Source organism: Manis javanica, chromosome 9 (genome assembly GCF_040802235.1).
Source record: "Manis javanica isolate MJ-LG chromosome 9, MJ_LKY, whole genome shotgun sequence".
NCBI lineage: Eukaryota > Metazoa > Chordata > Mammalia > Pholidota > Manidae > Manis > Manis javanica.
In genome coordinates, this window is record NC_133164.1 from 112,182,251 (window position 1) to 112,199,756 (window position 17,506).

At 36.3% G+C, this 17,506-nt stretch overlaps 1 long non-coding RNA gene across 1 annotated transcript in view; it reads right to left on the reverse strand.

Moving 5' to 3' along the window:
• Positions 1–851: 851 nt before the first annotated feature.
• LOC140843457 (uncharacterized) overlaps positions 852–17,506 on the reverse strand; it is a 355,326-nt gene continuing 338,671 nt past the window's right edge. Inside the window, exon 3 of the long non-coding RNA XR_012121254.1 lies at positions 852–1,017. This is a non-coding gene — a long non-coding RNA (uncharacterized lncRNA). The remainder of the gene's footprint in view (positions 1,018–17,506) is intronic.

Here is a 17,506-nt window from a genome sequence, read left to right on the forward strand (position 1 = left end):
ATATGTTCCTCTAAAAACCCGAGTGCCCCATTTTCTCTTAAAAAATACTAATGAAACTTGGTAAGAGGTATATATTGTAGCATGTATTTGCCTTGTTGTAGTTAGGCAGGTAATTTAAGGAACCAAAGAGTTTAGCCTGATGTTATTCCTATCCAGGTTACTTTTAAAATTTGACTTCAAAGGGGCATCCTTCTTTATAAGAGCCAAGATCCTTTTCACTCTCATTCTGAGTCTGTCAAGATAGACGCTGATAGGTAACAGAGAGGTTTCCCAAACAGCAAGCATCCATTCGAGAGCTCAGCCAATTCCCGTTGTCAATTTATTGTAATGACAACCTTCTGGCTGAGTGACAATGAACACCCATCACAACTCTGTCTTCAAGACAGCAATCACAGACTTAAAATTTTGAGTCACTTCAAAAATATTTGGTCAAATATTCAATCTGACAAAACTTATATTCATCAAGAGTTAAGGTATTACCATGGGCTGTCAAACATGATTTTTATGTCATAAGGCAGCCTGAAAAAAATTCCTAAGTGTGAATCCACTATAATAGAGTATAAACCTACTTATTCACATATATACAAGTCTTACAGGTCATATGAATTGTTTTGCCAACTCTGAGACTATGGCTTCTTTAACTCAGTTGCCTTGAAAAATCAAGGCCAGGATTTAATTTACAGTCCAATGGCAAGGTATGATTTAGAAAATTTTTAGTGGGGGAAAACATGGCAAATCTTTTCTCATTATGCCAATTAAGGCTACTATATGTATTATCTTCATTCTTCTCTTATTAATTGCCTCAGAGTCCCATTTTATTCCTTCTTTCACGTTTTAAATTTCTTTTATGTGCAAGATACATGCAATGATCTAAATGCTGAGAGGTTCAAACAAGAAACAATTCAATGTCCTACCTCTTACAGATTTGGTGAGGCCCAGAAACAGCTCACTGTGTTCTCGTTATGAGATGATTTTGCAGTTCTTCAATATGAGTTCAGTGTTCGAAATTGTAATCACCTAGAGACAATGATATGTCAATATTAAACTGTTTTGCCTAATGAACAGAATACATCTCTACCTCTCTAATGGCTTTTAACTTTTCTTCATGTCTTTAATACTTATTTATATGTATTAGTTCATCTATTAGACTACAGGCACAAACTGATTCATTTTTTCATCTCCTAAAACAATTATCTCAATGTGTACTGCAGATAACTGAAGGATAATGTATTCAGTGAAAGAGTGAAAAAAGAAAGGGACTGAATTTCAGGTTAAATTTGTTGCCAGTAACAGATTATTTCTTTCTCTTACTATTTACTTCTTCAAAGATCATTTTTAAGGATATAAATTAAAATTTTAATTTAGTAAATTTTTCTCATATAGGCTCCAATTATTAAATATTTTTCAAGCTTGCAAGGCAATAGTTATTAGTAACTAATTGATCAAAACACACATATATTACAAATTTGGAAAAAATATGCTTGAGTAAAAATTTATCGACAACACATCTGTTTATGAGATGGTGAGGGCATTATGGTACCTACATCACAGGAAATGTCCTTTAATATTTTTAGTTGTTCCTTAGGTATTTTCATACCTGGAGGCAATATGCAATGTGATTCAGAATGAAAAATATGTATGATTTTCTTTTGTTCTGTTTTCACAAAGTCTACTTGTTTTATTTAAGGCTAATAATTTTTTAAAATCAAATCTCATACAGAAAAAGCTACTTACATTTTTTATGAGAATAATTTCTTAGATGGGATAAATATGGTGAACAATAATACATACACCTTGTTAACTATGGGAGTAAAAATTAGAGATTTTTTTCATGTAAATTAAAAAGTATCTTTTTCCAGTCATTTATTTTCTCATCCTTTTTTAAAATTAGAATTAGTCTTCCATTTAATTAATAGGCAAAATATTTCCTGAGAAATAATGATCCTCTAAAATATTCATGGACCTACCTTTTCTCTTTTTGATTAAAGAAAACCTAGTGTAGCACATTTCTTATTTGCCAGTTTTCATATAATGGAATGCTATAAAGGTAATTACAAAAATATGCAGTAGAAATATCTCTGGGGCAATGTTATAATTTACTAAATTCTGCATTTATTTAAGATAGTCACCGAGAAACAAGCCCAGTGTTCAGATTGGCTTTATTCTCTAAACTTTATTGTCTGATATTACAAGTTAAACATGATTTCATAACTATTTGAGGCAAAATTATATTTGTCATTCTTATGTCAAACATTTTTCCAGTTTTACTAAGATATAATTGACATATAACATGCTGTAAGCTGAAGGTATGTGATGTTTGCTAATACATACTGTGAAATGATTACCATGACACAGTAGGGTTAGTTATCACCTCAATCCCTTCACATAATTACCTTTTTTTATGGAGAGAACATTCTAGGTCTACCCTGTTAGCCACTTTCAAGTATAAATAGCACAATACTGTTAATGAAAGTCACCATGCTGTACTTTAGTTTCCCAGAACTTAGTCATCTTATAACTGCAAGTTCAGGAACAAAAGAAGTCAATGAACCAGGCGTTCTGCTGGGTGACTTGGAAGCTTATTTTATTTAACTCCTCACCGCAAATCCATAAGAGAGGTGTTAACTCAGTGTGTCTGAGATTCCTATGGCTTGTCCACTTCCTGAAGGTATGCGGTTAAGGAAGTGGAAGATTCAGGATACAAACTTGGCCTTCTCTGACTCTAAAGCCATTGTTTTTTCTCCTCAGGAAAGCTGTGTGTATGGGATTTCTCTGGCGTAGAATGGGCTCCAGGGGACTGATGTCTTTGCCAATCAAGAGGAAATATAATATTTCAAAAAAAAGGTAGGAAAATCAAACAAGTGACCAAATACCGCACTGAGTAGCCGTGGGCTCCTCTGCAATCTGATTCCATACCCAGTAGCCACTCAGTTTCTCTCTACAGTGCGGTCTCTTCTCTGGTGGCCTTTACACCAGACTCTTCAGGCTCTGACAGCTCTCTTGTATCTGGGTTTCTAATTCTATGCACAGGCATCAGCCATCTATTCTGGCTAGAGTTTTAAACCACATCAAAGCAAATTCACTTTCGACTTGCTAGTATTTAAAATCTGAGGGAGATTATTGAACTTTTTTCTTTTTTACTTGTAGAACTTCACAAATGCCATCAGAGAAGCTTCTGTGGAGGCAACCAAATCAGTTTTACTTCTACAAAATGGGCAAAACCTTAATTTACTGCAATTTCTTAGCGATTTCAAGATTTGCTAACTTAAGTGGTGAGGATAATTGGGTTACAGAGAATTACAGTCTACAACATCGTGCCAACTTTTGACAAGCAGTTTTTTCCCCACTAGCACAGAACTTTAGATTCTAAAGTATTGAGATAGAGTTTTGAAAAGCACTGTGATGTCCAAATAGATAGAAAAGCAGTTGAAAGAGTTCATGCACTTTCATAGTGCAGCTCAACCTCAAATGGAAAAAAAAGACATGGCCATCGAAATTGTGTATATGGATGGGCACACCCTAAACCCAGCAGTGGGAAGAGAAAGGGAGACTAGGTATTGAAGTGGGCTGAAGAAAAAACAAGGGTCCATCTTGAAATTAATGACACCTACTCTGTTTTGCCTTTTTTCTACTAAGTCTTACCTCTGTTGCTTAAAGCCCTATGTGTTGCAGGCTTCTCACTTCTTTAAATAGCACTTGCAGTGAGAGATAATGTAACACAGGGCACAGTGTGAACAGCCAATAAGAGAATCATTTAAACAAATGGATTTGTAAAACATGATTGTTTTATGCCTGTCCATGTCAGGACTGCAATTTGAATTAAACATAAGGTGGTTCCTTCCACTGAATCAGTAAGTGCAAAGAACATGGCTCGCAACTATGTTTTATTTCACAGACAAAAATGATTCTTCGCAGCTTTCTGAAGGCTATGCTGCAGCCACCTGCTGTGAAAGTTGTTTGCTTTGTCTTGTAAACTTTGTTCTTTTGCAACTAAACCAGGCAGACTTGCAGTCCTCTCACTTGGGGCTAGAGGCCAGGGATGTTTGAAAGGCACTTTTCTTAATGAACGCCGTAACTTCCTGTACCCTTCCTGGGGGCACGTCAGAACAACAGTAAGAGCAGAGGGGTTTGCCTGAAGCTGGTGTGTCTAAAATTCTTACGCATATCAACTGACTTGTAATCAAAAGCAATTTCTGCCATTTTCTAGTTGTCCATGTGAGTTTACAACTTCTAAAAATTTGGTTTTGTGGTAAATAGTGGAGTCCAGAGTAATCATGGTTAGTGAAAATTGAAGAATTAGATGACATCTACTCTGTCCTCATCTACTGTTTCCATTGTGTAAAATAAAATAAAGACCATTATAACATGTTTTTTTTTATTCATGTAGTTATTGGGTATCTGGGAAACAAAAGTAGGGGCATTGGGAACAAAAATGCCTCCAACTGTCCTCAGTTTGAAAATGTTGAATGACTCCTGAAGCACAATCTGAAGAAGGGAAGACAAACTAATTAAAAGGCACTTTATCATCTTTCTTTAGTTTGTTCAAATTCATAGAAATAAGTATTACAGATTTTCATATCTTATTCTAACCCTCTTTTCTCAGAATTCCAAAATAAACTAAATTGTATTAATTTAGGAAGTTGAACAACACCTTGAAAATTACATTTAGTAATATATATACCTATTGGCATACTTGATATGGTCCTGGCCACACTGTCAGATCATCAGATCCAAACCTGGTTCTGTCAATAAGCAGCTATTGCCTTTGGAAACAAATATTCACTTCCTACAGTTTATTTCCTTATCAAAAAGCTCCAATGAAATACAATGATCTCACTTTACCTGTAATGCTCCACAAGACAGCTTTTCATAACAAAATAACTTTGAGAAACTCATATAACAAAATTTCCTGTTAGAGATAACTCAATTCATATTTAACACAGTAAAGGTCTTGTGAAACTCAGAATAAGGTAATTTTTAATTCTTGTTAGCCTGCAGTTATCCAGAATTATTTGAAGAGTAAACTTTCTAGTTTTATTTGTAAACCCTCCATACAGTGTGGTAGTCTTAACAAGTCGTCTTTTGATTCTTTCAAAGAATTTCCATGTACAGTTTGATAAAAATATGCCAGAAGCAGGTCAGAAGCATTTGAAAATGTTGACAGAATGAGGTGGTTTCATTTGTATTAATAAATAATGGATATAACTAATATTCTTAATAAAGGAGATATTTATTTGCCTTTGTATGAAAGTCATTGACATTGTTTCTAAATATGAAAAGATACTATTGCACCAAGAAAACTTTCAATAAATTCCATAAAAGGGAGTGAGATAGTCCAAAATTTATGATTAATATGAAACAAGACTGTAAATTAGTTACAAACATAAGGAGAGGAAAACTTTGACTTGAAATTTTGGGGAAAAATTGTTTAAAAATGCTTTTTTCTATTCTACATCATTACATGTTCACCCCAACTAGTGTAGTTACTGTCAACGTAGAAAGAAATTACAGTATTATTGACTATATCCTGTATGCTGTGCTCTCATCCTTGTGACTAATTCATATTATGATTGAGATTTTTTTTTAACTATAAAGCCAAAAAAGATACCAAAGTGGAAATTACATGACATGGGAAATGACTAAAATTCTGCAGACAAGAAAATCTAGAGCCTTTAATCTAAGTAAGAAGAAACATAAAAAAAATGAAATTAAGTATTCCACACAAAAAACTGTTTGAAAAAAAAATAAGCAAAACAAACCAAAAGAAAGTGGCAGGACAGAAGTAATAAATACATGAGCAAAAATTAATAAAAACCCAATACCTTCCATGAATAAATTCAGAATATCATTCTTTGGGAAAAAAATCAATAAATAGATAAACTTAATTCTAAAGTCCAGCAGGAAGCACAAAATCACAAAAGTAGGATTGGTAATAACAATGAACCACAGGTAAAGAGGAAATTTTAATAATCACTGGAGACTGTCTCAACTCTGGAAATACATTTTAAAATCTGACTAAAGTACAGGAGTGATTGTCTAGGATATTAGGAAGCGGGTAAGAATGATCAGATTAAAACAATGACTGCCTTTAGTTAAATATTTTAGATTTATATGTATATTATAGATTTCCTGATAGAATTTGGGTGATTTTTAAAGCTTTAAAAATTCAGAAAAAAACAGAAAATAAACTGAGTTCAATCATGCTTCTTCACTTGGTAAACTAGTACAGAACGGTCACATCAAGATGCATTTTAAAGCCGTGATTTTATTTTCAGCCCCCTGTGTTAAGCCTACAAAAGCAACCAAAGGTCATATGATGGAAATAACCTGAAAGTAATAATATTGGGGAATTAGAGGGGCCTTAATTAAAAGATGAAATGCTATGTTAAAGACACCTATTTTCAGTTTCCTGACTTTGGTATGTGGCTTCTCTCTCTCTTCAGGCTCTACATTCAGCATCTATTTTCACATCTGTCACAGCACCGTCATGATGAGTTTTTATGTGTGTCTTAGTTGCTGTCCTCTGAGGTCGGTAACTGTCTTATTTTATTCTGTATTCCTGGAACCTGCCATAAAATTCAGCTCATTGCAAAGATTCAATGATATTGAACTCACTCATTCATTCATTCGACGAACACTTTTTGAGTGTTGACTTTGGCGAATGAAACAATTGTTAGCACAGTCCTTAACTCTGCAACTCTCCCACATGTAAAACCTTGGGTCAGCTCCTGCTTTGTGGCGGTTCTTCCTGTGCCAAAGTGAGGTGGCCTTGGGGAAGCGCGGTCACTTGTCAGTGTCTAGACAAGCAGAGCTCAGAGGCATTTGGGGAGGGTGTTCATCAGCATTCCAGAGCCATCAGAAGACTATGACTTCTCCAGTGCAGTGCTGGCTCCACTAAAGAGAGGGGTTAGCAACAGAGCCGAACACCACACAAGCGCTGGGGAGGGGAGCCTGGTCTAGCCACTGGGAAACTCTCCTCCAAGAAATGGCCAATACATGTGGAGGAAATGATATGGCCTGGAAGGAATCACCTTGAGACTGGAGATGCTTCTTTGTTCAGCACAGGATTTATCTTTTTATATGATAACTAATACCTCTTTTAAAAACGAAACTCCCCTGTCAGTATGGCTTATTCAGTCCATGAGGAAGAGAGACATTCCAAAGAGGCTGACTGGCTTCCCCAGGAGGGTTGTCTCCGAGGGGGGTGATCAGTGCAAATGCACTGTAACTCCCTCTACCCTTCACGTACCATTTTTCACGGCCCAAAGGCTGCCCCAGTTTGAGGAAATGTATTACCCAGATTGCATACAGACTGAATAAGTTCTCCCAAGTCTGCAGGCCAGATTTTGAAGAAAATCACTGAGACATCAAACTGCCTTATCCAATTGGTCCAACGTCCTTCCTAATTAGGAAGACTTCTAACAGTAAGAGACCATGTGATTACTTAGGAGAAGACAAAAAGCTATGAAAAATGTTCTTTCCAAAGTTCTGCTTTAAGCTAGAACTATGCTCAATGACTATTATTCTCAGTGAAGGGAGCAGAGAGAAGCCTTCAATTTTCAGAGTGCAAAGTGATCTGAGCTACTCAGGAGGCTGATGTCTGCTTCTGAACACAATGGCATTTCTGCAGAAATCTTGTCAATGCTCCCATACTGTTCCTTTCATCTTCCTTTTGTTCTTCAATTCCAGCCATCTTTGAGTTTATTAGAAAGTCCCACATGCAAAAAAAGAAATGTTTTAAATATATACTGTTATTTTATCAGCTCATCCTAAAATAATTCCTGAGATATGAAATTAATTTTTAAAAGAATTAAAAAATAACACAAATACAGAAATACATTACACCTTAGTAGTTACAGTTCTGGCATAAAAAAGTATTCACTAATTATTTGTGGAATGAATCACAATTTGTTGTTAATCAGCTGAGCCCTTCATACAGCCTTTAAAAAGTAAACAAAAACGAATTTCTCTAAACTTGCCTAGTATTTAAATGCTGTATCTGTGTGCTTGCATGAAAAAAAAAGATAATGAGTGACATTTGTTATCCCCACATAAGCTGGATTTGCAGAGCACAGGGCCCAGAGACTACTTTATTTCAGTTTGGAAATTAGCCTAAGGCAGCTGCCACCAGGAGGCACCATTGAGGGTAGCATAAAAATCTAATTTTTCAATCCCTTCTCTATACACAGTTAACTGAGAGAGACATGGAAATATACTATGCAATTGTGAGGTTTGATTTTTTTTTCTCTAGAACATAAACCCTGTAATTACCAAAGTGTTAAAATAAAAGTATTTAAAACTTCAATACGAACGTTTACATTTTATGTTAAGAAAATACCATTTTAAGCAAAATGTCAAGAAAAACTAACATCAAAGTTGTAAGAGTTGCCATTCATGGTAAGCTTGCACCGAGCTGTCAATGGTATGTTATAAGCCAAAATCTCATGGGCTCTGAGAAGCTCCATCTTTGTTCCTTCTGTCTAAATTCTCCTGTCCACCATCCCACACACGACACACTGGGTCCTGGCTCTATTCTGGGCACTGCTTCCTGGGCATCTGATGTGTGGGGAGGTTTGTCAGTTCAAACTCCTCCAAATTTCTATAAATCGAGGATTCTCTTCACCCAAACAGACACCAGTGAGGCTCTTGCTTGGCAGCCCATGGCATTACAATGCAGGCTTTATCTGCTGCAGGGCCCCACTTAGTCCTGGGGCTGCTGAACAGGCTTGGGAGTTGCCCTGACACACCAAGAATCAAATCTCTCTGTGTTGAATTTCACCTGGCAAAAACCAAGAAAGGAGTCTGTAAAGACACTGCCATCAGATGCCTTTCCTTCTCAAGGGGCTTCCGCTTGCTTCCTCGATGGGGGGCACCCAGCATTCCTTCATTCGCAATTATTTACCTCTGTCCTCTTTATTTACCACACCTGCCTAGTCAGGGCTACGACTTTCGTTATTCAACATTGAGAAAATGTCGAAGGGCCATTCATTGCTTTTTACGCCTTAACTTTTAAACATTTGTACACGTTTAACATTTAACACTTTAAATGTGGAAACACAGTTTTGTGGGATAGTTTTCTCACTGTGGGGAAGGGGCTTCATCTGATCTGCAAGAAAAAGAGCTCAAACCCCAAGAACACACTTGTGTCCCCTAACAGGACACATTTGACTTAGCAACACTCATTGCTCTTGCAGCTCAAATCTAAGTGTTTAACCCCAAATCATGCAGCAAGTTCAGTCTCCTCCCCTATTATTCTCATTCTGTGTCTTTTCTATTACACAAAGATTAACCTCTCCATTAGTTTTTGCTTTATGAAAAATAAGCGTTTAAGCCATCTAGTAGAAAATTAGCCTGTCCTGTGATTATACTGGTTTTCTAGGCTAGCAAAGTATAGAAACAGGTGCAAGAGTGAAGAACATTTGCCGGCTAAGTTCTAAGCGATGGGGGCTCCAGTCCTGATTCTCTTGTGCCCTAACATTTGGTGTTTGACCAATTATCTGATGATCTTGGTCTCATTTTCCTGGTGGAGGGTTAGGCTAGGTTAATCTCCAAGGAGATTCTCAGTCACAACATCCTATGAAACCCTAGTATCTGACATATCCCTTTAGAGTGAAAGCAAACTCTTAGGTTAAGTTGTGTTAGCTTTTTTTAAATACTGACATTTAACCTAGTGTGAGTTGGGAGAGAGCCTATTCCTTGCCCTTAGATCTAAAGAATTTGGTTTCTCCTTGGCCAGCTAAGGAAATACATGTAATATGCATCCAACACATATGTGGACAAAAGGGAGGAAGGAGGGAGAGAAAGACAGAGAGAGATGGGGAGGGGGATGGAGAAAAGTAGGCAAACAAGAAGACGTTCTCTTCAAACTGAAAACACTCCTGTTCACCTAAATTGTAAGGGGCAGATTGAATTATGATCTGTCCCTGGAAACTAACAACCTTGACAGTTTGTTTTCATCGGCACTGAAAAGCCCCCACTCTTCATCCTAGTATTTCTTTTCTCTCTTTAAATTATGGTAGTAATGTTTTCCTTCCAATACTGCTTCTCCTCTGTGCTCTTAAGCCCTGCAGTTACTCCGTATAATTGACTGCATGACAACTAGAGATGGAAGTAGTGTTAGGTCAGCAATCTAAGTCACATATCAAACTAAGAAGGTATTATGGGACAAATCACATTTTAATCAGTCGGTGCTTAGATAAATGCAGGAATATTGATAGCGTTTACGGTTTGTATAACAGCCTGTGGTGTGACAGAGCAATAGCACTTTGAAATATAGTCAGTGGATGTTAATTAACAATAAATCATAATGGAACTCCCGTGGTATTACATGATGTCCATGTGAATTCTCTAATAATTTATAAGGCTTGATGTGATTCCACAGCGTGTGACAAGGAGTGTGATTATTTGTAGCACTGCTTGATCTGCAGCATAAAATTTACTTTTGAGGCAATGGGATATGCTGCTGACACACACTCCTTTCCAGGAATCTTCCATCTACAGAGCCGTTTCAGCTCTTCCAGAATCAAGATATGGCATCAACTGCTCAGATGAAACACAATTGTACAGTGAAATACATAAACATTATCTTGCAGGAAATACATAAATACATTTTTTTTTCTCCAGGAAATAATAAGTGGAAAGTAGTTTCTTAATTACTAGTTCATAGCTGCCTGGTCTCAGATGCCATGATTTTGAGTCCCTAATACTCTAATCTTAGACTAATTGCATCCTTGACATCTAATTGTTCTGTTCCAACCCTGACAGGCACACTGTTCTTTCAAACGCTTCCTGGGGAGGTGTGAGAGGGAAGGGAAAAGAAGAGACGTATAATAGCAGACTAAAAAACTTAAGGATACTTAGCCCCACTCCCAAAATTTCTCAAAGCCTTTAAATTTCAAGAGCAGAAGAAGCATGCCACACGTTAATGATATGTTTCCTCCACATTATTAAAGCGCTCCCACCAGTGTTATGTTAGGTGACTGACAAATGAGTCAAAAAATGCTAATGGGATTCAATTGGCTTTTTTGTCCCCTTTAATCTGTACCCACAAATTAGCTCTTGTTAATTTACTTGTAAATATCAGTTGCAAAAATATGAGAGGCAAATGAACGGTCTTTAAGCAAATGATGCAGACTTCTTCCAGAACCATCTTTCCACTTCCCTACCCACTTATCCATACATTGAAATTGGAGCTGGAGGGTGAGGGGCAGAGAATTTCAGCTGGGGCGAAGGATTTCGTTTGCTTCCTTCTATGCAAGACCAAAACACCCTTTGCCCATGAAACCAAATACAAACTTCTTTTTTGAAAATATCACAGAAGCAGCTGCTCCTCAGCTATTTTGAGTGGATTTGCTGAGAACAGCTTGTAGCTGCAATATTGTATATCGTGGATGGCTGACAAGAACCAGGCTGTGGGAGGAGAGTAAGTAAAACCTAAAACCGGTGCAAATTCTGTTAACTAACAAATGGGGGTCAGGGATGGGGAGAAAGGCCATGCCCCAAAATGGAAAGAAATGGTTGGGGAGGCATGATCACCCCACTGGAAAAAGTATTGGCCTTTTTTATTTACCTAAGTCAAACTTAACACTTCAGATTTGTTAACAAAATTTTAAGTGAGACAAGACAGAGATGAGCAGTAAAGACAATGAAAAGAATCAGAAAGAATAAAAGACAAGAAATTAATTCACACGTGAATGACTATCCAAGCTGCAGCAAGGCAACAGGCAATGGCTTCCTCACCTTTACCCTGGGTTTGATGGCAACTCAGAAGAGCAAGATCTGGCGTATTTGTTGCACACTGGGCTGCACATCGTATCTCTGGCTAAAGGCTAAAGAGTTTTAGGTCCCTGCTCTGGGTCATAGTTGCTAATCCCTGTGTGCAACAGGGAAGCATAGTTAACTAGGAATCCTGGGCAAAGCGTCATCAAAAAGCATCCATATCTGAAGTCAAGCTGAGACAACACAGCCTCTCAGAACCCATATTCTTGGTAATCAGACTCAAAACAGCAGTTACTTTGAGTCCTCAAGCTGCCAGAAAATGCTCATGACAATCCTGTGTGTTTTCCCCAAAATCCTCTGTTTTATTCAAATACCCACTCTCCATATCATTGGCACCTACCTCAATATTTCAAGTCTAGCTCTGACCCAGATCCTCTTGCAAAGAAGCCTTTATGTTCATAACAATCTCACCTCCTCTTATTTAAACAATTTAGAAAGAAACACATTTTCCTGACTCACATAGGTTCTCTATTTTTGATATTTGTTTCTGATTGACAGCTTACACCAAACCTTAATTGTAGTTTTGACTATATGAATATTAATTATCACAGGAAAAAAAATCACAGACTGATGAGTTATATAAGGCAAATAAGAAAATTCCAGTCTTCTGAACATGCTGAAATTGCTCCATAAAATATATCCCCAAATAATGCATTTATTCACTTTAGAAGAATTGTTTTTAGTGACCCTTTTGTGACCTCTAGTGCTTTGGAAATCTGAAAGGGTGTTTGGTTATCCAGGAGTCACTCCTGGAATTTAATGTATAAGGGTCCAGGGGCACTGAATGTCCTGATATGCATTTACAGTCCTGCACAATTGAAGAATTGCCCTGCAGTCTTCTGCAAGACTGTCAGATATGCCACAGGACATAGGACGCAGGATGAGATACCTGTTTATAAGTTCCTATATCTATAGCTTTAAGCATAAACATAAAATATGTTTGGTATGGGTTTACTTTACATCGACGGTTCTAAGAATGCAACTACTGTGCAGAGAACAGACTATACTTTCTTTGGATCTTTACCAGGAGCTGATTACCATTTTATAAGACTACAATATCAATGGAAATGCCATTCATGAAATTTGGACTGCAATGCAGTGCACGGATATCAGACTGCATCTGCAGCAATCACATTCATGGTGATTCTACCGGTAGGTGCAGGCACCCAACCGCTTCATTAGCTCCCCCAGTGTAGTTACATCCATGCATTTGTGTCTTGGAAGTATATGTTTCCTTTCCCTAAAAGAAACTTCACTGACCAATTTTAGATTTATCCCTGATTACTGTTTACTTCATTTGCATGACATTTTTCTTATTATCATGTAAATGCCACAAGGCAAAGGGTCTATTTCTTGGAATTCCATTGAGTGGAGCACACTTATGCAACTTTGATGAGAGCCTTTAACCCTTCTTGGTCCAGTGTGTACCCTGTTTTTGCCACTCTGATTTTTGTAACCAGGTTCTGTCACTTTTGTGTTTACCTTTCTCTCCTCAATGGCTGACTGGCAATTTTTCTGGAATTTAATGATTTAACTCTTTCTATGTCTACTAGTTAGGCTTGATACTTCCCCCCTCCTCTTAAAGAGTCCTCTTCCCAGTCAGTATATACACCTTACTCTTAAATTATAAAATTATCCAAATCAAACTAAACTGTTTCCTTTTTATTCGGTGGGTAGATATACTGACACAAAGATTCAAAGGTCTGGTCCTTATGACAAAAAGATTCCTACAGTAGAAAAGCATACTTTAGATATCACAGCCATTAAAACCAGCTAATTACCTTCTTTTTCTCTGACTTAACTTGCTCTAAGTAACTTGTTGTATTTGGCTTTCTATATAGAATTTCCTACAGAGGTGAAACTAAATTGGTCAACTGGCACAAGTTTCCTGTACTCTTTGCACTTATATTAATCATTACAAATCAATAAATTGACATTCTTAATTCTATGTAAACCTTTTGTGAGTTTAGTTGCCCTATTCTATTCCCTGGGTCCAATTAATTATGAGTATGCTTAGCAAAATAAAACTCATGGATAAACAAAATTGAGAATCAGACCATAGATCAAGTATTCACCCTCAAAACTATGTAAACAGCTAACTTTCCCAGTAGGAAATAAGTCCTAGAGATTTAATATGTAACATAGTGAATATAGACAACAATATTGCATTATAATCATCAAAGTAGTTTTGAGAAAACAAAAAACACACAAAGGCAGAACATCACACTATACAGAAACAAAATTTTGTAATGAAAGAAACTTAAACCTTAGAGGAAGAAATACCTGAAATGTAATCCATGCTTAGACATTTATTACTATGTGACATTGAAGAGCAAAGTGTTATTGAGGTAATCTCCAAGACTTATTTTAAATGCTTAACACATGCATACATGCGCACACACACACATTAACTTGGTATTTGCTGTTTTAAATTCTTAGATGGCACATGCTCCCTGCTGTTTGTACTAATAAGAACAAGGTTGATTTTAAAGGAAATGGCCCTGGTTTTTAGAACTAAGGGGATGTCTAAGTAAAGGCCTTACAACCAGGGTTTATTCTTTGGATATAATTCCACCAGCTGCCATGTTGCCCTTGGATGCCAACCACAATTATGTTGGGGAAAACCAATCTAAGACATATCCTTGTGTTTGAAGTATAGACAATAGCTGACTTAACCGCCACTCGCTCCTTAATTTCTAACAATGAGGAGAGTGGCTGTGTGACAAACTAAGACTTACCTGTGAATATGGTGCACATGGGATATTTTTGAGTAGCAGCTCCTATACTTCCCCAGTTCAGCAGAAACTATAAAAGTGACCCAGATGGAAACACCCACCAGAACTACAGGGGTCACTAGAGCTAGGGACAAATGCTTCCTATTTTAGCTGGCTGCCGGTACACCAGATGCTACCCTTTTATGGTGAGCACTGCAGAGGCCCAATGCTGGATAATGGATGGCCACGACAGGAAAATGCCAGGTGACACTCAGAGCCTACCAAGCCACCACAAGCCAGGATAAAATTCTGCTTGAAGCACATGTCATAGCCTTAGTTTAAGATAATAAAGTGTTCTTGTTGAAGCCGCAGAGGGTTGGAATTGTTTTTGGTAAATCCATGGATCTTGGGGTACAGGGAAATTGATCAAACACTGTCAACACTTTTGGGGTTGCAATTCTTAGAGGAATCCTCTATGACTTCTCAGATAAAACAGGTATAGTATTACCTACCTTACAAGGTTGTTGTGAAAGTTGGACATAAAATATATAAAGAAGTTTGTCCATATTAAGACATCGTTTTTAAACTCATTATTGTAAATCAGAACTGAACAAGATTTTCCACTCTAGTATGGGGAAAAAGTATGGCTCATCCCAAGAGCCACATACTTACGAATAATACTCATTTTTTGGGTCTCATTTTCTTTGTGGGAACTTTTCAAAGACGAGTCACATAAGGTGAATTTCCTGTAAATTGTAATAGTTTTCTACATTCAGAAATCCAAATATCCAGCCTAATCTGCTAGATTTTAAGAAGATTTCCAAAGAATTAAGGGTAAATGAGTCCTTATATTCAACCTCTGAGTTAGCAAAAATGTAACTCATATTATTTGTGGTAGTACTTTTAGTATGCTACTGAATTAGTATGTATTTGGACCATCATTTAATATGTTTGAGAGACTGTGTGTGTATAGGAGGAAATACATACTTTGAAATATGTGGCTTTAATAATTGTGTGGAACAGGAGACATTTGCAAGAGTCTATGAGAATGTTGTATATTTTATTTTACTCAACTAGTTTATCATGTTTCATGAGCTTCAGCATGTATAGGCAAAGAAAAAAACCCTTGAATGATCAAATTCTGAGCATATAAATACTGAATCCATGTGAGGAAACAGATTTTGGTTATCTTGCTGTAACTATTTTAGGATATACTGTCATTAAAAATATGGAGAAAAATCTGTAGTGGGCAATCCCTGAGGAAAGAGTACTCCATTCTAGCCAGAATGGTACTATGATGCCTATCAATCTGTAAAGCCTTCATGTTGTGCTATATTTAAAGGTGAAAACCCTTTAAAGAAAAAAATAACAGTGCCTTTGAAGGAAGGGTTTTAGGATAAGATACTGTCTTTTGGTGAGAAACAAAATTTGTTTCTCATCTCACAGTACACACATGCTTATTTTTAAAAAAGAGAAAAAAATAGAAATAAACTAGACTCTTTACCCACCATTTCAACTCATAAAGGGAATTCAAATTTTCAAAATTCAAAAATTTGACAGCCTGACATGCATAATAAAAGACAGCCCGAACTATGAAGGGATACAACAGACTAATGCTGAGAGAAGGGGAGAGAAACCACATATTTTGTTATCCAGAAGAAAGTACAATGTCAGAATAATAGGCATCCAAATGGGTATATATGAGGTAAAATCTAAAGAGATGCAGTTATAAAGAATCAAGTAAGAGATACATTTAGAGATGCACAGTTCTTTGGAATTATGAATGTATCAAATAATTATGAGAAGCTTAAGAAGTAAAAATTATTTGAACTGTGCCTTCAGAAATGCTACATGAAATAACTAATATGCTAGTGTCATGAAATAAACTAATCACCACCTTTTTGTTTTAACAGATGGAGCCAGTTTTAGGTTCTCAGCAAAATCAAGTGGAACATACAGAGATTTCCTATGCAGAGCCTCCCCATTATCTATTGAAAAATAACTAATTAATTAAAAAGATATATATTACAAACTCAAGGATAACCAAAAATTGTGGAAGAGGTAAATAGTAATTCAATAGTGTAGATAAAAGGGAATCAAAAAAGAATGCTCCTTTATCCTTTAAGAAAGCACAAAAACAGGAAAAAACAAAGAATATTAGAAAAGAAGGAACAAATAGAAACAACTAGCAAGCTGGTAAATTTTAAAACAACAAAATCAATAAACAAATTTCAAATTATGAGCCTAAACAAACAGGTCGGAGACATAGAGTGTCTGACGTGATTAAAAAGACAACCATAAATGATGCCACCTCCAATAAACTCACTTTAGACACAAAGACATTGATAGGTTTACAGTAAAATAGGTTTACACACATTCATTAAGACCATATTCTCTGCCATACTCCATTTTCACCAAATTTAAAACACTAGAAATCAGAACAAGGATGTTCTCAGACCACAACAGAAACAAATGAAAAAGCAATAAGATCACATAAATCAATAAAATCAATACAAATAAATCAATAAAAAGAGATCTAGAAAGTCCTGAAATATTTGGAAATTAAACAGCACACTTCTAAATAATCTGTCATTCAAAAGAGAAATATTAAAGGAAATTTTAAAATATTTTGAACTAAATGAAAATAAAAATGAAACATACAAATATTGTGCAATACACCTAGAGAAGTGCTTTGAAGGAAATGTATAGCAAAGAATACATAATTTAGAGAAGGTAGGTCTCAACTCAGTAATCTAATAAAGCTTAGAAACCACAAAAAGAAGAGTAATTTAAGCCCAAAACAAGAAGAGAAATAGTAAAAATAAGCAAAAATCAATGAAACTGAAAGCATATAGACAGCAGAAAGAATTAATAAAACCAAAAGCCATTTCTTTGAAAATATCAGTAAAACTGATAAACCTCTAGCCAGACTGGCCAAAATAAAAAGAAAGTAAATTACCAATATAATATATGAGAAAAGGGACACCACTATAGAACCCCAAGAACATTAAAGA